The 27,161-nt window shown below is 39.2% G+C and overlaps 1 non-coding gene across 1 annotated transcript; it reads left to right on the top strand.

Annotated features, from left to right (window-relative positions):
- The first annotated feature begins 20,530 nt into the window (after nt 1-20,530).
- Nucleotides 20,531-20,637, top strand: LOC133827931 (small nucleolar RNA R71). Its single transcript, XR_009890579.1, has one exon. It is a non-coding gene; the product is annotated as a small nucleolar RNA R71 (small nucleolar RNA).
- Nucleotides 20,638-27,161: the final 6,524 nt, after the last annotated feature.

Genomic DNA, 27,161 nt, shown 5'->3' on the forward strand with positions numbered 1-27,161 from the left:
TCCACATTGCATCTAGATGGAGACCTTCTATAACGCTCTCAACGTTCATACTAGAATGGTGGTTGATGCTTCAGCGAACAGGGCTCTTCTTGCTAATTCCTATTATGAGGCATATGAAATCCTTGAGAGAATATCCAACAACAACTATCAGTGGCCCACTTCTAGATTGTCTACAGGTAGAAAGGTGGATGGTATTCATGATGTAGATGCCATCACTTCTTTGGCAGCCCAAGTTTCCTTTATTTCTTATATGACAATGAATATGGGGATGAGTCAATCAATGGGGCAGCTTATGGGAACACAAATGGGGCAAATGGAGAGCATTTCTTGTGTGTATTTTGGTGAGGGTCATACTTTTGACAACTGTCCTTCCAATCCAGCAGTTGAGTGTTACATGGGGAATCAAAATAGGAATGGTCCTTATTCTAATTCTTACAACCCATCATGGAGGCAACATCCCAATTTTATGGAGTAATCAAGGAGCTGGCCCTAGCAATTATTCTATGCCTCCAAGACCAAATTTTCCACCGGGTTACCCCCCACAAGCACCACAACAAAGGCCACAACAACAATCAATGCAATCTAGCTCTCTTGAGAACATGTTGAAGAATATATAGTGAAGAATGAAGCCATGATTCAAAGCCAAGCAGCATCATTGAGGAACATAGAAAACCAAGTTGGCCAACTAGCTAATGAGCTTAAATAGACCCCATGGTACACTGCCAAGTGATACAAAGAATCCAAGAAATGTGGGCAAGAAATATTGTAAAGTCGTCACTTTGAGGAGTGGGAAAGAGATAGAGAAGGACAAGACAAATTCTGGGCATGAGGGTGAGCCCTCTTCAATCCAAATAAATGAGGAAATCCAAAAATATGTTGAACTTCCTAGTGCACAAAAATATGCCTCTGCCCAGAATGTTGCAGGGATGCCGCAGCATTGTCACCCAGAAAGTTCAATTTCAAAGAAACCACCTCCATTTCCTCAACAATTTTAGAAGCAAAAGCTGAATTCTCAATTTAAGAAGTTCCTAGACATTTTGAAGCAGATGCTTATCAACATACCACTTATGGAGGCACTTGAGCAAATGCCTATTTATGTGAAGTTCATGAAAGATGTTCTTACAAGGAAAAGAAGGTCGGGTGAGTTTGAAACGGTGGCTCTAACCAAGGAGTGTAGTTCCTTTTTGCAAGACAAGTTGCCTCCAAAGTTGAAGGATCCTGGGAGTTTCACTATTCCATGTACCATTGGAAACATTTATTGTGGGATGGATTTATGTGATTTAGGCGCAAGCGTTAATTTGATGCCAATGTCTGTTTTCAAGTAATTGGGGGTTGGAGAAGTCAGGCCTACTACAGTTACTCTTCAACTTGCAGATAGATCTCTTGCTCATCCAGATGGAAAGATTTAAGATGTGTTGGTGAGGGTAGACAAATTCATATTCCCTGCTGATTTTATTGTGCTAGATTATGAGGTGGATAGAGAGGTGCCTATTATCTTGGGGAGGCCATTTCTTGCAACAGGAAGAACTTTGATAGATGCGTAGAAGGGTGAGCTTACTATGAGGGTCCAAGATGAAAATGTGACTTTTAATGTCGTTAAAGCTATGAAGCTTCCTGATGAGGTTGGGGAGTGCTCAGTTGTTTCAGCGGTAGATACTTTGGCATCAAAGAAGTTTGAGACAGGGAGGGTTGGTGATCCATTAGAAAGGTTAATTTTGTTTGATTCTCAAAATGACGAAGATGAGGAGGAGTATCTAGCTTGGTTGGAGGCAAATTCTCAAGGGCTAAGAACAAGAGACTGATTTGATTCATTGGAGTTGTCATCTAGGGAGTTTAAGGCTCCCAAGCCATCAATTGAAGAGCCACCTGAGTTGGAGTTGAAAGTCTTTCCATCACATTTGCGATATGCCTACTTGGGGCCATCATCTAGTTTACCTGTCATTATTTCAGCGGAATTAACTCACGAACAAGAAGAAATGTTGCTTGACGTGTTGAGGAAATTCAAGAAGCCCATTGGGTGGACTATTGCAGATATTTGAGGTATTAGTCCTTTGTGTATGCATAAGATCTTGATTGAAGATGGTGAAAAAGGTTTTATTGATGGGCAAAGAAGACTAAATCCTGTTATGAAGGAAGTAGTAATGAAAGAAATCATCAAGTGGTTAGATGATGGCATTGTTTATCCCATTTTTGATAGCTCATGGGTTAGTCCTGTTTAGTGTGTACCCAAGAAAGGTGGAATCACGGTGTTGAAGAATGAAGACAATGAATTGATTCCTACTAGAACTATGACAAGGTGGAGAATATGCATGGATCACTGGAAATTGAACAAAGCTATTGATTAGATGTTAGATAGACTTGCAAGGAGAGATTATTATTACTTTCTAGATGGCTACTCTTGGTATAATCAGATTACACTAGCTTCAGAAGATCAGCACAAGACCATTTTTACTTGCCCGTATGGTACCTTTGAATTCTGGACGATGTCGTTTGGTTTATGCAATGCTCCCGCCACATTTTAGAGGTGCATGATGGTTATTTTCAATGATATGGTGGTGAAATTCTTAGAGGTATTCATGGATGATTTCTCTATTTTTGGTGATTCTTACGATGACTGTTTGAGTAATTAGGCTAAGGTGTTGCAAAGATGTGAAGAAACAAACCTTGTCCTTAACTAGGAAAAATGTCACTTTATGGTTAAGGAAGGTATTGTGCTTGGCCACAAAGTATCAAAGCATGGAATTGAAGTGGATAAAGCCAAGATTGAGGTTATTGAAAAGCTCCCACCTCCCACCTCAGTGAAGAATATTAGAAGCTTTCTTGGCCATGAAGGGTTCTATAGACGGTTCATATAGGATTTCTCCAAGATCTCTAAGCCTCTATGAAACTTATTGGAGAAGGATACACCTTTCCAATTTGATGAATCATGTTTGAAAGCCTTTGAAGATTTGAAAAGTAGGTTGGTTTCAACACCAATTATTGTGGCTGCAGAGTAGGACTTACCTTCTGAATTAATGTGTGATGCAAGTGAAGTTTCTATTGGAGTAATGAGGGGGCAGTGAAGAAACAAGGTTTTTCACTCCATTTACTATGCTAGTCATACTCTGGCAGGTGCTCAGCTCAATTACACAGTGACAGAGAGGGAACTTTTGGCAATTGTCTTTGCTTTTGACAAGTTTCGATCTTATTTGATGGGCAACAAGGTGGTAGTCTCTATGGATCATTCCACAATCAAGTACTTGATTGAAAAGAAGGATGCTAAGCCTCGATTAATTAGATGGGTACTGTTGCTTCAAGAGTTTGATGTGGAAATCCAAGATAGAAAAGGAGTGGAGAACCAAGTAGCGGGTCATTTATCAAGAATGGAAGGTGATAAAGAATCAAGCTCGTTAGTTCCCATTAAGGAGACATTCCTTGATGAGCAATTATTTGAAGTAAATCACTCACAAGTTGTTCCTTGGTTTGCGGATTTTGCTAATTACTTGGTTAGTGGATTGTTGCATCCTGATCTGACAAGCCAACAAAAGAAGAAGTTCTTGCATGATGTGAAGCACTATTTTTGGGAGGAGTCATTCTTGTTCAAACAATGTGTCAACCAAATAATTAGGAGATGTGTTCCCGAGCAAGAGATGGAGGATATCCTACATCATTGTCACTCTTCACCTTGTGGTTTCTAAGGTACCAAAGGGTTGATAATATTTCTAGAAGGAATGAGATGCCCTTAACTAACGTTCTTGAAGTTGAATTGTTCAATGTGTGGGGTATAGATTTTATGGGCCCTTTCCTCCATCTTATGGCAACTTGTACATCTTGGTAGTTGTGGATTACGTTTCAAAATGGGTGGAAGTAATTTTCTCTCCCACAAATGATGCTAAAGTTGTCATGAGGTTCTTATAGAAGAATGTTTTCACTCGTTTTGGCACTCCAAGGGTGATCATTAGTGATGAGGCAACCCATTTTGTGAACAAAGTGTTGGCTAGCTTATTGGCTAAATATGATGTGAGGCACAAAGTAGCTACTTCTTACCATCCCTAAACTAATGGGCAAGCTGAGTTGTCCAATAGAGAGATAGAAGGTGTCCTTGAGAAAGTGGTGAATCCCAATTGCAAGGATTGGTTCAAGAGGTTAGATGACGCAATGTGGGCCTATAGAACAGCTTTCAAAACACCACTGGGGATGTCACCATATCGCTTGGTGTTTGGTAAAGCTTTCCATTTACCGGTGGAACTTGAGCACCGTGTTTAATGGGCTATTCAAACACTCAACATGGATTTGCAACTTGCAGGAGAAAAGAGAATGTTGCAGTTAAACGAATTAGAAGAGATGTGCTTATTCTCTTATGAAAATGTCAAACTTTACAAGGAGAAAACAAAAAGGTGGCACGACAAGCATATTCAGCCAAGGGTGTTTGAAGAAGGCCAGCGAGTTTTGCTCTTTAACTCGCATTTGAAACTATTCCCAAGCAAGCTCAAGTCAAGATGGTCGAGCCCATTCTTGGTGGTTAAGGTGTGTCCTTATGGAACAGTGGAATTGTGTGAAGAAGGCTTCGGACGGGAATTCAAGGTTAATGGCCAAAGGATCAAGCATTGTTGGGGAGGTGAGGTTGAGTGAAACAAGTGTTCAATCTCTTTGGAGGATCCTTAAAGAATATGTAACAACTTGGGTAGCTGTGGAGCTTGGAGATTTAATTGTAAAGCAACCCAAGCTTTATATAAATACATATTATGTATAAAAAATATGAAAAAAAATGAAAAGATAAATATATATATAATAAATTTCTTTGAGACTTTGATTTTTGATGGTTTAATGTGTTTATGGTTGCAGAAAAAATGGAATCAAAAAGGGGTTGCAAAGTTTGGGTGATGTTGTAGCAATTTTGGGCTTGCTCTCTGACTTAGTTTCGCTGCAGCAAAGTTCTATGATGTTAAAACATCAATTTTGGGTTTGCTCTCTGACTTGGTTTTGCTGCAGCAGAGTTCGCATGATGTTACAACATCAATTTTGGGTTTGCTCTCTGACTTAGTTTTGCTGCAGCAAAGTTCGCTTGATGTTACAACATCAATTTTGGGTTTTCTCTCTGATTTGGTTTTGTTGCAGAAAATTTCGCATGATGTTACAAAATCAATTTTGGATTTGCTCTCTAACTTGATTTTCTGCAGCAAAGTTTTATGATGTTACAACAAAGTTGGTAAAAAACTATTGAAACATCAATTGGGCCTAAAATTATTCCAACTCAGCCCTAATAAAAACTTCAAACCCTAATTTCTTTAGGAACCCTAATCATCATCACCATCACCGTCACCATCTTACCCTCTTTTCCCCCTTGCAACAACCCAGCCGAAACCACAGCCATCTCCCCTCCATCTCTGACCGTCCCCCACAAAACTACCACTGAACCCGACAAAACTCACCAGCCCGACACCCCACCACCGCCACCTCTCTCTGCCCACCTGAACCCACCTACACCTACCCAGACTGACACCCCCACCAGCTCGAAGCTCCCACCAGTAACCATAACATGAAACCCCACCAGCCCACCAGCTTAACGCCCATACCCACCATTGCCACCTCGCTCCACCCACCTGAACCCACTGACGCCTACCCAACCTAAAACCCCACCAACCCAAAGCTCCCACCAGCAAACAAAACCTGAAACCCCACCTCTTCCCTCTCTGATCCCCCTGAGCCCCACCATGCTCGCCACGACAACCATATTCCACCATCTCCCACTGCCCATCCACCATTTCCTCCTCCATAACACCTCCACGAATACTCCCAACCCAACTTGTGGCACTAGCCAAGCACAAAGACCCGAGCCTCCCTACGCTAAGCCCATTTTCCTCTCTCACCCTCTCTCAGATCTCACTTTCCCCTTCCCGATCAAGATTTGGCAGCTCATTGGGTTGTTCTTCATTAGGGTTTCAAGAAATTTTTGCAAAAACAAAGTGCATTCAACAGTGTAGCCCGACTCTTCAAGGTACCATATCACTCTTGTTTCATTACTTTCGACATTGAAATTCCCTGTGGTTGCTGGAATTTTTGTTATTGAGCATTATGACTAGAAGCAAGCAAGTAGCACATAGAAAGAAAAAGTCAGCGACCAATGAACAATCTGCTGTTGAAAAGTTTATCTCCCCGAGGGCTGCCAAAAAATTCAAGAAACTTGTCAGGCGAGATATTTGGTTTAAGAGAGCATTCCAAACTGTTGAAAATTTGGATTATGTTACCACTGTGATTCACAATTGAGGGTGGCTTGACTTTTTTACAACATCTCGTGAGGCTATCATTCCTTGGGTCAAAGAATTATATGTTAACATTGTGTCCCATAAATTAAGACAAGTCACAGTCTGGGGCAAGCAAGTTAGTTATGCACCTCAGGATATCAATGTTGTTTTTGGGTTGCCTGATATTGATGCGGCTGAGTAAGGAGACGTTGTTCCTAACCAAAGTGATGTGGAACTTGCCAATATGTTGACAGAAGTGACTGTGGTGGGCACACAATGGAATGTTTCAAAGAAATTTGGAGCTCATACTATCCCCCATACTTCCTTAACAACTCATGCTCGTGTATGGAATCATTTTATTAAAACCAACATGTTGCCCACCTTTCATGACACCTCTGTCAGCAAAGATCATGTCGTCCTGCTTTTTAGCATTTTGATTGGCCTATCAATTAATGTTGGGGAACTCATTTAAAAAAATATCATCGCCTTGGGTGTTATAAAGAACAAGGGACCATTATTTTTTCCCACATTGATCACTGCCTTGTGTCACAACGTGGGTGTGCCCCTAGCTCCAGATGATGAAAGGCGTCACTCTCCTGATTACATTGATATGCATACAATTCGAAAGGTTACCAAAGTTGTTTCCATTCAGAGAGAGTGGGCCTCGACCTCTACCCCACCGCCATCGTCTAACCATGACTCTGTTGTGCCTCCAAACCCCACTATCGTTGAGCTTTATGCCACTCAGCATAGTATGCTCAATATGATGCATCACATGGAGGCCCAGCAGTACGCATATTGGGGATATGTGCGCTAACGTGACAATGTATTGTGTCACTCTTTCCAGCCCACCGAGCCCTTCTCGGAGTTTCCTGAGGCCATCATGGAGCGGTGGCATGCACCTGAACCTTCTGTTGTGCCTACCTCTTCGTACGAGGAGGAGGATGGCGAGTAGAGGGATTTTCTTTATTTTCCAGCATAATTTTCATTCCCTGTTCTGTTCTGTTTTGTGTTATCTGTTCTTTTGTTGTGTTTGTGCACTGAGGATAGTGCTCTCCCTTAAGTTTTTTTTTGGGGGGGGGGGGGGGGGGGGTGGAGTTGTTTATAACTATTTTGTGTTGTTTTAATTTCCTTTATGTTTCTTAACTTTTAGGTATTGTTAGGCGTGTTTTGTTTGAAGTCTTGAGTCTAGTTGTAATGGAATCAATTCTTGTAATGGTTGTGTTTAAGTGTGGAATGGCTCGATGATAATGTCAGAAAACAAAATTGCATCATTTGTTAACTCTTGTGTATGAGCAAGCCTTTAGTACTTAAAGTTTTTGGTGCTAATTCGACCATAGTGGGAATGTGTCCCAATTAAGTGTGCATAGTTAGACCATGAAATCTCTCACCCTAGATTAAACTAAGTATTCATGAAGGTTTAATTTTTTAGAATTGGCTTGATAATTCCCTTAAGGCAAAATCCTAGGAGGCTTAGTGATTTAGAGAGGATTTAGGGAATTTTCTTGGACTGTTTGAGCTTTTAGTGCCTACCTTGAAATTACTATCCGTAGTGACCCAACTTTGAGCTTATTGGCCTATTTTGTTCATATAACCTCAACTTGATAGCCAATCCCACTTTTGAATATCCCATTTTTATTTCCCACCAAACCTTAAGCCTAGTTTGTCTTGGATATTATTTGAGTTAAGTTTGGGGGAAGGGAAGAAAGAGTATCTTGGTTATTGGGGGTGTTCATATTTGTTAATCAATGCACTTATAAGCTCAAATTTGTTAAGTGTGTTTATGTTTTATTATCTTCAATGTTTTATTTCAGTTTATTGCTTTTAAGTTGCCTTGTTTTCTTATTATTAAAAAAATAGAAAATTCAAAAGAAAAAGAAAAGAAAAGAAAATATAAATATATATAGTTAAGTGTAAATAAACAAGCTTGTAGTTGACTTGTAATCATTTGAGCATATAAGTGTGGTGTGCATAAAAGAGGGAATTGAGTGTTATTGAGTGAGTTGGGGAGAGTGGGTTCACTTGTAATGGATAGAGGATAATGCATTCATTAGGTCCAAGGCAAGCTAGGTTTTAAGGTTTTAGCCTACAAAATCTATCTTAATCCATGCCCTTAGCCTAGCCTACATTACAACCATGTAAAGACCTATTGATCTAAATCACTTTGTCAACTACATTAGTGGAGAGGGATTATTGAGTTCAACATATGAAAGCATGAATTTAACCTTAGGATTGTTGCTTAGTTTAATCTAGGGGAGAGAGGTTGATTGGGAAGAGCTATTTGTGCATTAATTGTGATCATATTGAAAGCTTGGTTGGATTAGCATCTTAATACTTGAGGAACTTGGCTTGTATATACACTTGAGTTATCTTTTGAATCCCTTATTTGAGAGTTCTATTCCCACTTTGATATGACCATTTCTAAATTGATTCCTAGTGTTGTTTTATTTTGAGTCTTTGTGTTATCGGCTGTGTGGTGTGTTTATGTCTTCTTAAATTGTGGTTTGCGTGTGTGTCTTGCGTTGAGTTGGATTTCTTTGTTTCTTTTCTTTTCTTTTAGAGTCATCACTCGGGATGATCAATGGTTTAAGTTTGGGGTGTGATAACTCTATATTTTAGAGTTATTAATTGAGCTTTTGAACTTAAAAAATTTAAGTGAAATAGAGTGTTTGTGTTGTTATTGTGTGGTTTTAGTCATTTTGTCTTTTAATTTTTTTTTAATTAATGATAACTCGTGTGGAAAATAATGGGATTATGTTCTAAAAAAGTGGTATCTATTTTGAAGGAAAAAAGAAAGGGTACTTGGAAAGCTTAATGAAAAATGTGAAGGAAATCATCTTGGAGCTGAAATTTTGGCACTTTTTTGTAGCATCAGTCAACTTTGCTGCAGCAAAATGTGTGCAGCTAGCAACATAAAATTTGCGCACTTGGCAAGTGATTAAATGAGGTGGAGTGACTTGAATAGTGGGATGATGAGGTGGAAAGGAGCATACATTTTTGGAAGAAAAAAAAGAGTGGTCCCCACGTGTAGAGAAAGAGAGAGAGGGTTTATACCCATTTTTGAGCCCAAAAAGAGAGCATCTTATCCAACAACAAAAAAACCCCAGCCGCCTATCACCATTGAAGGAGAGTTTTCTACACCTTTTGAGCTAAAACATCAATAAAAGAAGAGGAAAAACCTAGGAGAATGAAGCTAGAAGAAGAAGAAGAATTAGAAGACAAAGAATAGAAGATTTCTATCATTTTGGCTTATCTTTCTAAACTCTATTTTCCAATAATTTAATTTTTCTCATCTTGAACTATTGAGATAATGTTGAATATATATTGTGGTGATTGGGGTATTTTGATTATGAGCTAATTTTTTTGTGTTAGGGATATTGATGAACCCTAATTTGTAATCAACCCCAAAGTGTTGAATGTTTTATGCAATTTTTCTCTTGTTCGTTTGAGCTATATTTATTGTGCAAACTCTTGCTTGAGAATGATCAACTCAGGTGAGAAAGAAACTAGTTTTAATTCTGGAAGGGTTAGAATTAGTGGAAATGCTTGATTGATGCAAGTTGATAATTTTGTTATTAATTAGTGGATAACTTAGGGATATTTTATTCACCTTGCAAAGTTGAAGGATTGATGCTTGAAATTATGTTCTTGAAATTAAATTTAGCATAGGAGTATGTGAATTTAATTGATGGAACTTTAACATGAGCATTTGGAAAAATGGCATGTGCATTAAATTGGAAATCCTAGATACAAGAGAACTTTGCTATGAACTTTGTTGCAACATTAGGGGCAAAACTACAAATTAGGGGGATTTGATATGCCTAACTTTTATCATAATATTAATCACAATTTGTCATTTCCTAGCTTTAGTGTTAAAAGATTATTTTAATTCTCTTGTTTAGTCTTTTAAGTTCAATTAATGAAATCATCAAAAAATTATTTGTACCCCAAATTGTTTGGTGTTGATTTTTACAATATTTGTTTGAAAATCCTTGAAGAGACGATAAAAATTACTTTCATTATATTATTTTTTTGATGATTGTATACACTTGCACACACTTTAGGAAAATTCGCAACAACTAGCTTGGTCAGAACATGGAGGTTTATGTGGATAATATGCTGGTCAAATCTAGAATATAGTTGGAGCACGTTATGGACTTGGCGGAGGCGTTCTCAGTCCTTCGCAAGTGTGGGATGAAGCTAAATCCCTAGAAGTGCATGTTTAGGGTGGCCTCCAAGAAGTTCCTTGGGTTTATGGTGAGCGCCCAAGGATTCGAGGCAAACTACGAGAAAATTAGAGCGCTTATCAAGATGTCGTCCCCCAAAAGGCACAAAAATGTACAAAGCCTGACTGGTCTGATAACAGCTCTAAGTCGCTTTGTATCAAAGGCCACCGAAAAGTAAATTCCCTTCTTAAGGAGGTCAGAGATTTGAGTGGACGAAAGAGTGTGAGCAAGCTTTCAATAGCCCAAGCCACACATGGAGGGCAGGCTATGGTGGACGTAAATGGTGATGCCTCTGATTGTGAAGAGCATCTGGTGGCGCCAAGGGAAAGGTACTAGTGCCCTTCAACTTCCGACGAATACATCGGTTGTGGCCATGACTTTGACCAAGTATCTTTGAGATGACTTGTGTCTCATCGACAAAAGCACTTCTTGCTGAAGATTTAGATTGGGACTGGGATTGTGTCTGGACTTCTTGTTGCAAGGTATCCTGTAGTTTAGAAACAAGACAATTAATACATAATATGATTAAATAATACACTTATGTTGCGATATTTTTGCTATGCAAGTGCACACAGTCGCAAACTCGTAATAAAATGGTAAAACCAAGTATCGTCCTCAAGGACTGATTTATCAATTACCAGTCAATTAATTTCTTGTTCTATTTGATGAATTGAAATTCTTGATTTTTGTAAATACAGCAAAAGAAACTATAAATTGCAGAAACAATAATTGAAAATTGAATGGAATAACAACTAATGGAAAACTTTTAATTTAATCACTGAGAAACAATTAGGATATTCAATCTCATCAACTATCCTCCCTATTATTCTCTAATGCAAAGTGTGAATTCTTCTTCTTTTTACCTAATTCAATTAACAAGTTGATACAACAGCCTATAATCATACTATGAATTATAAACTCAACCTAGGTGACAATTTCCTATATTTCTATGGTAAATTGAACCACACAGGTAGCATTAATCTCAACAACTTAATAACAGTTACACAATTAATTCAGATACTTTCGTTCTAAATTAGAATTATGTCCAATATAACCACAGCATAATTAAATCTCACTTCTCAGATTTTGACTTAAAAACATATGTAAATGACTAAAGATGGCCAATCAATAATCAATCTATAAGAACAGGTTATATGGAATTGAAGAAGATTGAAGAAGAAGAAAATTGAAATTGCATTAGTTCATAATAGGGATTCAAGTGATTCAATTAAACATCCTAAACAGAAAATTAATTCATAGCCATAGTGCTAATCACAACAAAAATTAAAGATAACATCAGGAAAAGAAGAAAAACATGTAAAAATACTCTAAGCTTGAGCCTTCAAAACCAGCCCTTCTCTCCCTCGTCCGTACCTCCTTTTTCTTCTCCTTTTCACCATAATAAAACCTAGGATTTCAAATTTTAAAGAGGCGGGCCGCGGCTCTACATACACTATGCCGCGGCCCGTGTCCAAATTCCTGGGCAAAAAGCCCTCTCCATGCCGCGGCCATCTGAAGCCATGCCGCGGCCCGCATCGACGAGTTCTGGGAAAAATGCCCATCTATGCCGCGGCTCTCTCTAGCCATGTCGTGGCCCGAGGATTTCATTAAAAACATTGCTTCTGTTTCCCACCTAGCCGCGGCTCCACTTTGCTCATGTCGTGGCTCTTAAGGGATTTCTCAATTCTTCAAGTTTTCATCCCAAAATTTCACCAACACTTCCAAATTGTGTTGAGAACCATTCTTTATCAAAATATGATGAAAAACTTGGTTATTTCTTCCCTTTCTTTGGCATTTTCTTCCACATGCTCAATTCTTCCTGATATTCACAAAGACAAACAAACAAAGCATAAACCCGCACTAAATGAAAGAAAAACGAAATAAAAGACTACTAAAAACATCACCAAAACATAACAAAAACTAGACTCAACAAACTCCCCCAAACTTAACCTTTACTCGCCCTCGAGTAAAGACCAAGTTAAACTAACAAAAAGAAACAAACACAAAACGAACAAGCTAAACCATCATTACCATCTACAAGCTAAACTCAATTGCCTTAAAGTCCAATTTATACAGTTCAATTAGGGAAATCAATAATATATCATGAAAATGACTACAACACTTGGATTCTATCATATATGCTCAACTCATTCCAGACAATTCCACAAACCAACTCTACAATATGCTTGCATTACTTGACCTTCTCCACTAATGTCAACAACACGTGTTTTGAAATCAAAAGGACTTTCATAGGTTATAGCGTTAGGCTTAGGCAAGGGTAGATGAAATTTTCATTTAGGCTCAATCATTACCATAAGCATAAAAACCTTGAAACCATCCAAATTTCTCTTCACCACACCAAAAATCACCCTTTTATACAATTAGAGAGAGAGATTACAACACTTTTCATCATTTTCTTCTTCTTTTTTTTTTTTGAATCACACTCCCCCAAACTTAAGATTTTCTATATCTATATAATCAAGGAGTGTGACAAAGTGATTTTTTTTTTTTTTTTATTTTCTCAAAGACTTCTCTCTCTCTCTTCTTTTTGTACAATCATACTACATTCCAATCATACCAATTCCTTACTATTTTTCATTCTTCTTTCCCACAAATTATATGCTTATGATAACAAAGGAAAAGGAAAACAAAAATAAAGAAGTTAGGAAATTTAGGCTCAAATAGTATAATCAAGAACAAAAACCAAGTTTAAGGCTCAAAAAGGGTAACTAAGGATAATTAAATCAAGGTTGGCTTGAAAGGCACAATCGATCCAATAAAATTGCCTAAATCACTTTTCTAAACACATGTCATCAAGGATTTCGCCTCAAAGGCCGAATAATGCAAGTTCTATCAAAGTCAAATTGTCATTCCACCAACCCTAGTCAAACTCATATAATAAAATCCAAAATGTTGCATTTTCAAAGCATATTAAAAATTTCCCACAAAACTTTTAGATTAAACTCTAAAACAATTGAACCAAGCACACAGTTGAATTCAATTTCCTTTTCATGAGCAAAGACAAAGCAACAACAGACAAGAATGATGGCTTAACAGTTACACTAAACAACACAGAAAATAACACAACAGACTAAAAACTAAACTAAACAATCACACAAAACAAAACAAAAAAAAAAATAAAACAAAATAAGCTCTCCCCCAAACTTAAAATGCACATTGTCCCCAATGCGTTAAAGAAAAGAACAAGGGAAGAGAACTTACCGGACGCCACATCAGTATGGCGGAGGAGGTGGTGGAGGTGGCCACTGGTATGGAGTGTACTGGGGCGGAGGAGTGAAGTAATTCTCATCAGCGGAGCTCATAGTCCACCTTGTTACTAAAGCATTCAACTCCTCAATGTGAACCCTCCCGTACTCATTTTGTTGCACCATGAAGTCATTATAGTTCTGATTTTGCGCATGATGCGATTGGATTAAGTATTGATTTTGCTGAATAAGGTAATCCAATCGAGCGTGTGTGCGCTGCGTGTGCTCATCAATCGGTCCACCAATTGCCAAATTCGAAGGTGGGTTACTGGGACCTGCTTCATCTGCTTCCTCCTCCTTAGCTTGATCGATGTCCACTGTGTCATCAGCCCGGCTGCGCTTATTTTGCTGGCTAGAGGCAGGCGGCGTAAGAGAGGCTGAAGGGAATGCCGTAAACATAGTCTGATTGATTGCCCCCATTGGCCTCCGAACTAGATCGCTGGGGTAGACTGGTACCTCATAAGTGTTGCGTAGGGTAGAGAGGAAGGTACCATGGGCGACACCAGCTGTAGTATTGAATCTGCTGATGTTGCGAATGCTATAGCGAATAATGGGGCCCACATCAACTTTCATTTGAGTCATGATAGCATACACCAACAAACAGCGCTCTCTATCAATAGAAGACAGATGAGAGGTCGGCAGTAAACGTGAACTCACAAAATAAACCCACGCCTTCGCAATTGGATTTAGCTGCCACCTGTACAACTCTTTGGGCTTTCCGTTATGATAGTTGAAGCGTGCACCTTCCACACTCAAAACTGCAGCCACAGCATCATAGTCTGGCTCCTCAAAATGGGCCAACTGCCAATGTTCATCCTCTTGTGCAGACAATGAGGGGAGGCCCAGTAATTGGTTAAATGCATAAGATGTTGTAGGCACCAATTTAGCCCTGATAAAATTGTTCTGTTCTGCATCAAGATATGAGAAGTTGGCAAAGAATTCATATATCTGAGAGCAGTTGGCTGAGCCCACATAAGTAGAGTCACATAGGAAACCCCAATTACGTCGCAATATTTCAGCTTTGATAATATCATAAGCAGGGTTTTGTACAACAGTGGCCTCATTAAGCTCAAACCCCATTTCCCTTACCACTGATCTCTTATGAATCTTTTTAAACAAATCAGCTGCATCCTTATTGACAAATAAATTCGTGTCATAATCAGCTGGGGCACGTGGTGTTGGTGGTGGTTGAGTGTGGGATGAGGAGGCTTTCTTGGAGGAGGTACCTCTAGGGGGATTTCTCTTAGGACCCATAGTTTCTTTCAAAACAAGAACAAACTAAACCTCCAAATAGGTTTTCAAGAACTTGAATACAATTTCCCTTTGGTGTCACTCCCCCAAAACTTACTGATTAACACAATCAACAGCCCAAACACTAATTCCCAGATAAACAATTGACAAACCCCTTAAACGTCTCACAAGAAAAGCATAGAGCAATCCACAATACCACAATGAAAACTATTCTCCAATCAAAAGCACTAGAATAGATAGGAGACACTTACTTGAATGGCACAAAAGTTCTTCTTTTTGTCTTCTTGGCTGATGGAAGTCTCAAGAATTAGAGAGAAAAAGAGGTTTTGAGTAGGAGAACAAATTCTGAAAGTGATAATGAGTGAGAATGTGGCCAAATTAGGGCTTTTTATCCCAAATTTCAGACTCGGGCCGCGGCATTACTTTGACCATGCCGCGGCCCGCATAAAATCTCCAGTGTATAATGTCGCGGCCCTCTGATACCTATGCCGCAGCCCGCCTCGATATTCTGGGAAAACTGGGGTTCAATGCCGCGGCCCTCCTCATCCATGCCGCGGCCTGCCCCTATACTTCAAAATCTGTGGGCCTCTGGAACCCCCAATGTCGCGGCATCATATGGCTATGCCGCGGCCCTTAAGGATTTTCTATTTTTTTTATTTTTTTTATTTTTTTTTAATTTTTCACGTTTTTCACGATTCTAAAAGTCCAAAAATAAACCAAATATCCATTGTTTACAAATACAAAAGTAAAATAAATAACAAGTAAAACATAGGGTGCCTCCTACAAGCGCTGTCGTTAACGTCATTTAGCCGGATGCTGAACCCCTCTTCAGAGAGGCTTCAGAAGGAGGATAGACTTCGCTTGATCAAAACTACCACCCAAGTAGGGCTTCAATCTCTGACCATTGACTTTAAAGGAATCACCTGAGTTGCCCCGAACTTCTACAGAACCATATGGAAAAGCTTGAACAACAGTGAATGGCCCTGACCATCTTGATTTCAATTTGCCAGGAAACAGTCGCAGTCTTGAATTGAAAAGAAGTACTTGTTGCCCTGGTTGGAACTCTTTTCTGATTAAGTTCTTGTCATGCCAAGCCTTTGTTCTTTCTTTATAAATCTTGGCATTCTCATAAGCCTCATTTCTGAACTCGTCAAGTTCATTCAGTTGCAACAACCTTCGTTTACTAGCGGCACTCCAATCAAAATTCAACTTTTTCATAGCCCAGAATGCCCTATGTTCCAATTCAACTGGTAGATGACATGCTTTACCAAACACCAACCTATAAGGAGACATGCCTATTGGTGTTTTGAATGCAGTTCTGTAAGCCCAAATCGCATCATCTAACTTTTTCGACCAATTTTTTCTTGAACTGTCAACGGTCTTCTCAAGGATGCTCTTGATTTCTCTATTCGAAACTTCAGCTTGCCCATTTGATTGAGGATGGTAAGGCAAGGCTTTTCGGTGATATACTCCATAACGAGCCAGCAATGAATCAAGTTGCTTATTCACAAAGTGTTTCCCTTCATCACTAATAAGAGCTCGGGGAGTGCCAAATCTAGTAAAAATATGTTTATGCAGAAAATTAAGCACAGTTTTATCGTCATTAGCTCTAGTTGCTGCAGCCTCCACCCATTTGGATACATAATCCACTGCCAATAGAATATATTCATTGTTGTAAGATGGTGGAAAAGGCCCCATGAAATCGATGCCCCATACATCAAACAGTTCCACTTCAAGAATCCCCTGTAAAGGCATTTCATTTCTCCTCGAAATATTACCAGTTCGCTGACATCTATCACAAGCCTTGACAAAAACATTGGCATACTTAAATAATGAAGGCCAATAGAAACCACTTTGTAATACCTTAGCTGCCGTTCTTGATGCTCCAAAGTGCCCTCCACATTGTTGAGTATGACAGTGATTAAGAATGGACTGCATCTTTTCTTCAGGAACACACCTTCTGATAATCTGGTCAACACAGTGCCTATAGAGAATAGGTTCCTCCCAATAGTAGTGTTTCACCTCAGAAAAGAATTTCTTTAATTGCTGCTTTGACATTTCAAGAGGCACAATCTTGGCAACCAGGAAGTTCACTATGTCTGCAAACCAAGGGACAGCTAAAGTCTCACTTACCCCAAACAACTGCTCATCAGGAAAGTGATCATTGATTTGTACTGCTTTCTTATTTTCAGTCTCCCCCACCTCAAGTCTAGAGAGATGATCAGCTACCACATTCTCGCTGCCCTTCTTGTCACGAATCTCCATGTCAAATTCTTGAAGCAAAAGAATCCATCTAATCAGGCGAGGCTTGGCATCTTTCTTTGACATCAAGTATTTAATGGCAGAGTGATCAGTGTAGACAATCACTTTGTTACCAATCAGATATGGTCTGAATTTATCACAAGCAAACACAATATCTAGCAACTCTTTTTCTGTAGTGGCATAATTCAGCTGAGCATCATTTAGAGTCCGACTAGCATAGTAAATAGACTTGAATACCTTGTCAATCCGCTGTCCCAGAACTGCCCCCACTGCGTAATCACTGGCATCACACATCAACTCAAAAGGCAATTCCTAATTCGGAGCTATCACAATTGGAGCAGAAATAAGCTTTTCTTTTAAGAAATTGAAATCCCTCAAACATTCATCATTAAAATCAAAGACAACTCCGTTCATAAGCAGATTTGAGAGGGGCTTGGACACTTTAGAGAAATCTTTTATGAATCTCTGATAGAACCCATCGTGACCAAGAAAACTTCTAACTCCTTTGACTGAAACTGGTGGAGGCAGCTTTTCAATGGTATAAATTTTTGCTCTATCTACCTCAATTCCCTCACTTGAAATTTTATGGCCAAGAACAATCCCTTCTTTCACCATAAAATGGCATTTCTCCCAATTCAGCACCAGATTTGCCATCTCACAACGACGCAGCACGTTCTCCAAGTTACCCAAACAGAGGTCGAATGATGAACCAAAAACAGAGAAATCATCCATGAAAATCTCAATACACCGGTCTACCATGTCTGAAAATATGGCCATCATGCACCGTTGAAATGTTGCAGGGGCATTGCATAGTCCAAATGGCATTCTCCTGAAAGCAAATGTGCCATAAGGACATGTGAAGGTTGTTTTCTCTTAATCCTCTGGTGCAATAGCGATCTGATGGTACCCAGAATACCCATCCAAGAAACAGTAGTAGCTATGGCCTGCCAATCTGTCAAGCATCTGATCAAGGAAAGGCAAAGGAAAATGATCCTTCCTTGTTGCCTTATTGAGCTTGCGGTAGTCTATACAAATCCGCCAGCCCGTTACAGTCCTTGTTGGAATGAGTTCATTGTTCTCATTTTTCACCACAGTCATTCCACCCTTCTTAGGTACCACTTGCACAGGACTCACCCATGTGCTATCAGAAATTGGGTAGATTACCCCAACATCCAACCATTTAAGAATTTGCTCCAACACTACTTCCTTCATAGCTGGATTGAGTCTTCTCTGGGCCTCTATGGATGGCTTGCTATTCTCCTCCAACAAAATTTTATGCATCACTGTCGATGGGCTGATTCCTCTAATATCTACCAAGGTCCACCCAATGGCCAATTTATGCTCCCTTAGAACCCTCAACAGTTTCTCCAATTCTACCTTTGACAGGTCAGCTGACACAATGACAGGTAAAGTTTCATTCTCTCCCAAATAAGCATAGCGCAAGTGATCTGGGAGGACCTTTAATTCCAACGGAGGTGGCTGTTGAATGGAGGTTAGCGGTTTATCAGTCGCATCTGCTAATTCCTGAAACTTCTTCCAATATGGTAAGAAGGAGTTTATCCAGTTTACACATTCTCTGATCTCAGCATCATCATCATCATCGCCCTCATCACCCAATAATACTGCCTCTAAGGCATCACTGCTCATCCTTCTCTTGGAGACTGCCTTTTCTATCACATCCACACTAAAGCAACTGTCACTAGCCACCGGATACTTCATAGACTTGAAGACATTAAAGACCACCTCATCTCCTTGAACTTTAAGCTTAAGCTCTCCTTTGTGAACATCAATAAGAGCTTGGCCTGTGGCTAGAAATGGCCTACCGAGAATAATCGGGACATCTGTGTCCTCCTCCATGTCCAGAACAATAAAGTCAGCTGGAAATATGAACTTATCCACCTTCACAAGAACATCCTCAATAATACCTCGTGGATGTGTTAACGATCGGTCTGCGAGCTGTAAAGTGACAGTTGTTGGTTTTGCCTCCCCCAAACCAAGTCTTTTAAACACAGATAAGGGCATCAGATTGATACTTGCCCCCAGATCACATAAGGCGTGCTTGCATTCAAACTTGCCAATGGTGCAAGGTATGGTGAAACTCCCCGAATCTCTCAGCTTTTGGGGTAACTTCCTTTGTAAAATCGCGCTGCACTCTTCAGTGAGTGCTACAGTCTCATAGTCCTCCATTCTCCTTTTCTTTGACAAAATCTCCTTCATGAACTTAACATAACTGGGCATCTGCTCTAAGGCCTCAGCAAAAGGAATGTTTATGTGCAGCTTTTTAAACACCTCAAGAAACTTAGAAAACTGTTTATCAAGTGTAGTCTTTCTAAGCCTCTGAGGGTATGGAACTCTAACTGGCTGCTCAATAACAACTGGCGGACTCTGTTCTGACTACTGATGGTCTTCAGTAACCCTTTCTGAATCAGACTGTTCACCCATCTCTTTATTCTTAACCACTGCCTGTGGAGGTCTAGGCTGCTCAGTTTGCTTCCCACTCCTCAGAGTAATTGCCTGAACTTGCTCCTTGGGGTTGACTTCAGTATTACTAGGCAAGTTTCCCTGGGGTCTGTTATTGAGCATATTGGCCAACTTCCCAACCTGTGTCTCAAGGTTTCGAATAGAGGATCTGGTCTCAGTCATAAATTGAGTCTGAGTATTAGTAAGAGTCAACAAGGCAGCTTGCAATTCATTAGGCCTCTCAGGTTGAGGCATTGATTATTGAGGCCTAGGCTGTTGTGATGACGAAGCTTGATTCATAGGTGGCTGAGGCATGTTATTCTAAAATTGGCCCTGAAACTGAGGTTGTTGGCCTTGATTATTCTTCCACGAAAAATTGGGATGATTTCGCCACCCAGGATTGTAGTTGTTGGAGAATGGATTATTGAGTGGCCTTTGAAAGTTTTCCACCGCTTGAACTTGGGCATGATCCATTGGGGTGTTATTATTCATACAGATAGGGCACTGATCGACAGAATGAGCACCACCACACATTTCACACCTCACTGCCATCTGAACCGCATTAGCAGATACACTGCTCTGTTGTAACTGCTTTGTCAGAGAGGCTACTTGCGCTGTTAAAGCAGTGATTACATCCAGCTCATGCACCCCAACTACCTTTCTAACTCCTGATGATCTTTCCTCAGACCATTGATGATTGTTTGTGGCCATGTCCTCTAGCAGCTCATAAGCACCAGTTGCGCTCCTGCTCATAAAAGTGCCACCTGTTGCAGCATCAATAATGGTTCTGGTTGTAGGACATAAACCATTGTAGAAATTTTGTACTAGCATCCACTGTTCAATGCCATGATGAGGACATCTTCTCAGGAGTTCCTTAAACCGTTCCCAAGCTTCATACAGTGACTCTCCGTCATTCTGGTAAAAGTTATTTATCTCTCCCCTCAATTTAGCAGCTTTGGACGGAGGGAAGAATTTGGACAAAAATTTCTGAGCTAGATCTTGCCAGGTGACAATAGAGTTTGGCTGCAAAGAGTTCAGCCAACTTTTAGCTCTGTCCCTTAGAGAAAATGGGAAAAGCCTAAGCTTGATTGCGTCATCACTCACCCCATTATATTTGAAGGTTTCACACAACTCCAGAAAGTTAGACAAATGGGTGTGAGGATCTTCAGAGGGCAACCCGTTGAATTGCACAGAGGACTGCACCATTTGTAGAATAGCGGGCTTTATTTCAAAGTTGTTGGCCTCTACAGCTGGTGGGCGTATACTATTTTGTACTCCCGTCAGAGTGGGTAGCACATAATCTCTCAGGCTCCTCTCAGCATTGGTCTGAGCCTGAACCCCTTGTACAACTCCAGGAGTTAGAACATTCCTGCCATCCCCGTCATTCTGTGCCATCTTCACAGATTTCTGGACCTCTCTCTTGTTCTTTCTGATTTGATTGCAAGACTTTTCAATCTCAGGATTCAGAGGAACAAGTGTGTCTTTTCCTTTTCTGCCACGCATATACCAAAATTCACCTGAGATAGACAAATTAAGCAACTAAACAGATTAGAAACAAGAGAAATTAAAATCAAATTAGAATAAAAATTAATTAGACTGATATTGATAATTATTTTTAGTCCCTGGCAACGGCGCCAAAAACTTGTTGTGATATTTTTGCTATGCAAGTGCACACAGTCGCAAACTCGTAATGAAATGGTAAAACCAAGTATCGTCCTCAAGGACTGATTTATCAATTACCAGTCAATTAATTTCTTGTTCTATTTGATGAATTGAAAATCTTGATTTTTGTAAATACAGCAAAAGAAACTATAAATTGCAGAAACAATAATTGAAAATTGAATGGAATAACAACTAATGGAAAACTTTTAAATTGCCGCGACACACCTCTAGGCAAAGAGCCTTGAACCATAAAGGCACAGGACATACGCCATGACACCAAGGCAGTTCAGAAGAACCCTAGAGCCTCTAAGTTCATGCAGGTCGTGGCGCTCCAAGAACAGTGCCGCGACATAACCCCGCAAACCCAGAATTCCAGCATTTTTATCTGAGCCAAACCCCCCATAAACTCACACCAACTCTAACCAAACCCAGAATTGAGTCTTAAACTCATAACAACACATCATAGACAGCATGTTAACATCAAGAACCAAGCCAAAACCTCACCATAACTCAAAATCCAAACCTTGAGGTTAAAACTAAAGAACACTAAAACCAAGCCATAAATTTATCAAAGATAGAGTAAAATTCTTACCTCAACTAAGTAATTACAACCCAAAGTTGCACCTTAATCCAATTTCCAGCTATTAGCCTCCAATTCAAGGACTTCCTTCTCCAAAATTCAAATAAACTTAACCACAACCAATAGAGAAAGAGGGAAAATGAGAGAGAGAGAGAGAAAGAGAGAAATGGGAGAGCTGTTTAGTGTGAATCTGAATTTTTTTTCTGAAGGCTTCTAATTGACTAAGCTGTTCCATGGGCATGAAATGACCAAAACTCCCCTTGCCTATACATTTGCTCTTTAATGCCCTTAATGGAAAAATGGTCGTTTGCCACCATTTCCCACTAATCATCAATTTAACACCATATTTTCCAATTAATTCTAATATCCCCAAGTAATCACCAAATAATTCCCATTACCCAACAAATCTCGGTAATGTGCTAAATTACCAAAATACCCCTAGGCTCACCCTGAGCCGTGTATTTAACTCTGTTGTGACTTTTCTACTAATTTGCTCACTACGATCGTCTTGTGCTGAATAACTCAAATATCTCCACATAATAATGTGGTCTAAATCACAAAATACATATATTTACAAATATACCCTTAACATGTCAAAATTATGAAAATACTCTTCTAATTAGAAACGGGCCCACCTGCATACTTAATACACCTAAACATGCTACAATAGTCATACCATAATATAACTCACATAATTTATATAATCATAAAATGCACATTATATATGTTTATGCCCTTCCGACACACTAATCAAGGCACTAAGCCCTGTTAGAAAATTTTGGGTGTTACAATTATCCACTCCTTAAGGGAATTTTGTCATAGAATTGTTTTTCCTGAACAACTCGGGATACTGATCCTGCATATCTAACTATAATTCCCAGGTTGCTTCCTCAACCTTGTTGTTCCTCCATAATACCTTAACCAAATGTATAGTTTTATTCCTTAGGGCCTTATCCTTCCTGTCTAATATCTGGACTGGTTGTTCCTCGTAGGATAAACATGTTTGTAGCTTCAGATCTTCATAACTCAATACATGCGTCTCATTTGATACATACATCCAAAGCATAGAAATATGGAACACATTATGCACTCCCGACAATGTCGAAGGTAAGGCCAACCAATAGGCCACCTGACCAATCTTCTCCATGATCTCAAAAGGTCCTACAAATCTAGGGCTTAACTTGCCCTTCTTCCCAAACCTCTTCACCCCTTTCAATGGTGAAACCCCAAGGAAGACATGGTCTCCCACTTGGAACTCCACGCTCCTGCGCTTCAGATCTGAATAACTTTTCTGTCTACTTTGCGACGCGAGCATCCAAGTTATAATCTTTTTGATAGCCTCATTGGTCCTCTAAAATGCTTCAAGACCCAAGTATTTCCTTTCACCCATCTCGTCGCAGTGAATGGGCGATCTACACTTCCTAAAATATAGTATCTCACAAGGAGCCACTCCAATGGTCGACTGATAGTTGTTATTGTAGGAAAATTCTATCAAAGAAAAATACTTACTCTAAGATCCTTCAAAGTCCAAAATGCATGCCCGAAGCATGTCTTCCAATATCTAAATTGTGCTCTTAGACTGACCATCTGTCTGAGGATGGTAAGCAGTACTGAATTTCAACTGTGTACCCATAACTTTCTCCAAACTTCCCCAGAACCTAGAAGTAAATTTGGGGTCCAGATCTGACACAATCGACTTCTGAGCCCCATGAAGACGTACTATCTCTCTCACATAGAGATATGCATTATAACACCCTAGATAGCCAAGACCGTTACACTATGTGTTTTAAATAGTGTTAGACTCTCTAAACGTGATTAATGGTTTAGGGTTAAAAAATTTGGTCAAAAAAGAATAAACACTTCATTAAAATATTCACGTTCATACATGGGATCCCAAAATAACGTTTAAAAGGCAAATTACAATTCAAAGTTACAACCAGTCGATCTAAGCGGCAAAATAGGGTTTGACCCTAGTTCCTATGAGAAACCCCGACTATGGTGGTCGAGCAGCTGCATATGTACCCGTTGCCACCGAAGGTCTCAAACTCATAGCTGGTCCAGCTTCCCTTTCCCCTTGCCTGCACCATATAGCACCCGTGAGCCAAAGCTCAGCAAGAAAACTTAAACATGCTCATAAGCAGTTAATGACATATAACATAATCATAATAAGCATGACTACCAGTAATAACCCTACTCATGCATGCATTCTATTAAGATAAGTGACTGCAGTGTCACATCAGGCCCGAAGCTGCTACCCTAAATAAATGACTAATAAGTCATACCAGGGCTCGTTGCCCTAGGATACGGGACTATAGAATCACCCCGGGGCCCACTGCCCTATCCTCTGTATAACCAGCCTTAGAGTTGGCCCAGCTTACCTGGCGCTTTAATTTTCCAATGACCATAGGGTCGGTCAAGCGTATAAATGATATCCATCAATATCGAGTAAATAAAGACTTTCAGACCGACTCCTAGTCTCCGGGACCTCGAATTCTACTAAACCGGGTAGTAGAATCCTTCCCTAGCCCTTAGGTTTGAGTTCCCACCACTCAAAAACCTACTTTGGCCAATACTACCAATTTGAGTCACGATGCCCTTCACTAAGAGTCATGACTCTCCATAAGTCAGAGAGCCCAGGCCTCAATTTCAGTAAACACGCATCGCGACGCAACCTGCCTAGCGCCGCACGCTAAGGCGATTTGAGGCACTCCCCTGTTCTTTGAGTTCATGAGGGCCATGACGCCCCAAGAACAGGGCTGCGATGCGACCCTGCAGACACAGTTTTTCAACTATTTTCCTCAAGCCAATTCCTCCAAAATCCACCCCAAAGTGGTACCAAACCCATAATTCATTCTCAAAACATCATCAATACATTATCAACATCAAAATCCAACCTTAAACTCAATCAACCCCCCCCCCCCCCCAACACACACACAAAACTCAAAATCATCACCTTGAACCTCAAATCTCAAGAACACCTTTAAAACCAAATAAGAATTAATCAAAACAGGGTCTACAACCTTACCTCAGTTGCGAATTATGACCTCCTAGCTGCATCTAATAATATTCTAGCCTCAAGCCTTCAATTCAATGTTAATTCCTCAAAAAATCCAATGACTTGAACAAAGAAAATGGGAGTGAAAGAGAGAACCAAGAAAGAGAGAGAGAGAGAATGAGCTGATGTTGGGAATTGTGCGCTGAAAGCATATGTAGTAGACATTGTTTTAAGAAATAAATAAATTGAATTTGTTATGCATATATTTTATGGACTATATTATTCTGCGATAATATTAAGTAAATATTAGAAAAAAATTATTAAGTTCATATATGTGATCTCAACCACATATTGGTATGGGAGGATTGTGTTTGAGATAAATGAACTTGAATAGTTCGTAGCAAAATAAAGTTATGGAATCTTTAGATTAATTACTGCAAGTACGACCCAATAGTATTATGAATACATGTGATCTAGATCCAGATTACTAGTGTAGTAGGACACTTTGGTGGGGGTACTTTATATATTAGAGAATATATAGAACTGGACCAGATATGTTTATTAATACTTAGTTAAATATTGTTTCAAAGTATTAATTAAATATATCAACTGATGATCATATACAAATAGATCTTAATCCTGAATTTCTATGAACTCCTGTTTATGTTATATGAGTTTTTTTATTCACTTGTTAAGGTTTGTTAGAATGATCAGGCTAGAAACTTTTGATTTGGGAACTCATTAATGTAAATGGTTGGGGACATAGTATACAGATAAGGAATCTATACATTCTCGCAAGAGATTGAATAATGGTTCTCTTAAGGGTGGACTTTTGGAACTGAAAGGTTATTGAACTCAAATTCATAATTTGGTTATGAATTAACCTTCACTAGTAAAGTCGATGGTACTTAAGGAAACAAGATATAATTAAAAGGGTAAAACAGTAATTTTATTCCTGGTTAATTATGAACCATTATTAGAGGTTAATTTGTATGTAATGATTATATCAATGAACGCTTTATTGTTATAAAGTACTCAGTAAATGAAATGTCTATAATTACAAGAGTGCAGTCTCATATTTATAGTGGAGTAATCATGAGTTTAATAAATTAAGATTATTTAATTAAAGAGTTTAATTAATAATCACAAAATTATTGGAGCTTGAAATTGTAGGTCCATAGGTCCCCATAGTGGCTCTATCAACACTATTCAAGGTAAGAGTTGATATAAAGGGTAAAATGGTAAAAAGACATATTTAAGAAGAAATTTGTTCTTCGGGCCAAATATGCAATTATGTGATAATAGTGATTAATTAATTAATTACAAATTAGTTGTAATTATCAAAATTAATTATTGTGTCATTTTTGAAATTATATATGTTGACCCTCGAATTGGTCAACGACACGGAGTCAAGTAAAATGATAGAAAATGAGATGAAATCCAAACGAAAAGATAAACGGCACAAAATATTTATAGTGGTTCGGCCCCAATAAAATGTTAACAACCTACCTTCACTTAGTGTTCTTATTGATGTATATTTCCAAGAACTGTGATCAATGAACTAGGGTTCACGAGTTTCACAAGCTCTTAGATGAATATAATTATCGTGGATAAAAACACTATATTTCTCTCTTAGATTTCCGAAGTTCAAAAGTCCCCTCTCTTGAGCCTTTTTATTCTTATTTATTGGCTCAAGGAGTTCTACCTGGGCCCATGGGCCTTAATTACATTTAATACAGGCGTATCTAAATAATAATGGATATTACAATTAATATGTAATTATAAGATTACATATCTGAAGGAAATAGATGAAAAGATACGACCAGATTGGTCGCCCATAAATATGATGTCTGATGAGCCAATGATCTTCTGGTCGATGGTCAAACAGATTATACTCACTTAAATTGCCACATGTATGCCACGTGTAGGCTAATTCTGCCACATCATCAGGTAGTCCTTTTTTGGGTAAAAATTTGCCCCCCAAGTTTATTTTACTGCGACCAACGTATAATAAACATTTGCCTCCTGTCACATCTGTCAGCGCCTTTACGAAAAAGTGACTAATTATGGCTGTTGCAGTTTCCCAAAAGTGTTTTGGCGGCTAACACGATTCCCCACGTTTCGAAAACTCATCCCCCATCATTACCTTTTTAACTGTGCCTCGATCAGTATAAATAACCTACTCTTCTCACTTTTTATCTTTTACCACTCTTCTTCTTCTCAAGAACTCAGAAA

Source organism: Humulus lupulus, chromosome 3, assembly GCF_963169125.1.
Source record: "Humulus lupulus chromosome 3, drHumLupu1.1, whole genome shotgun sequence".
NCBI lineage: Eukaryota > Viridiplantae > Streptophyta > Magnoliopsida > Rosales > Cannabaceae > Humulus > Humulus lupulus.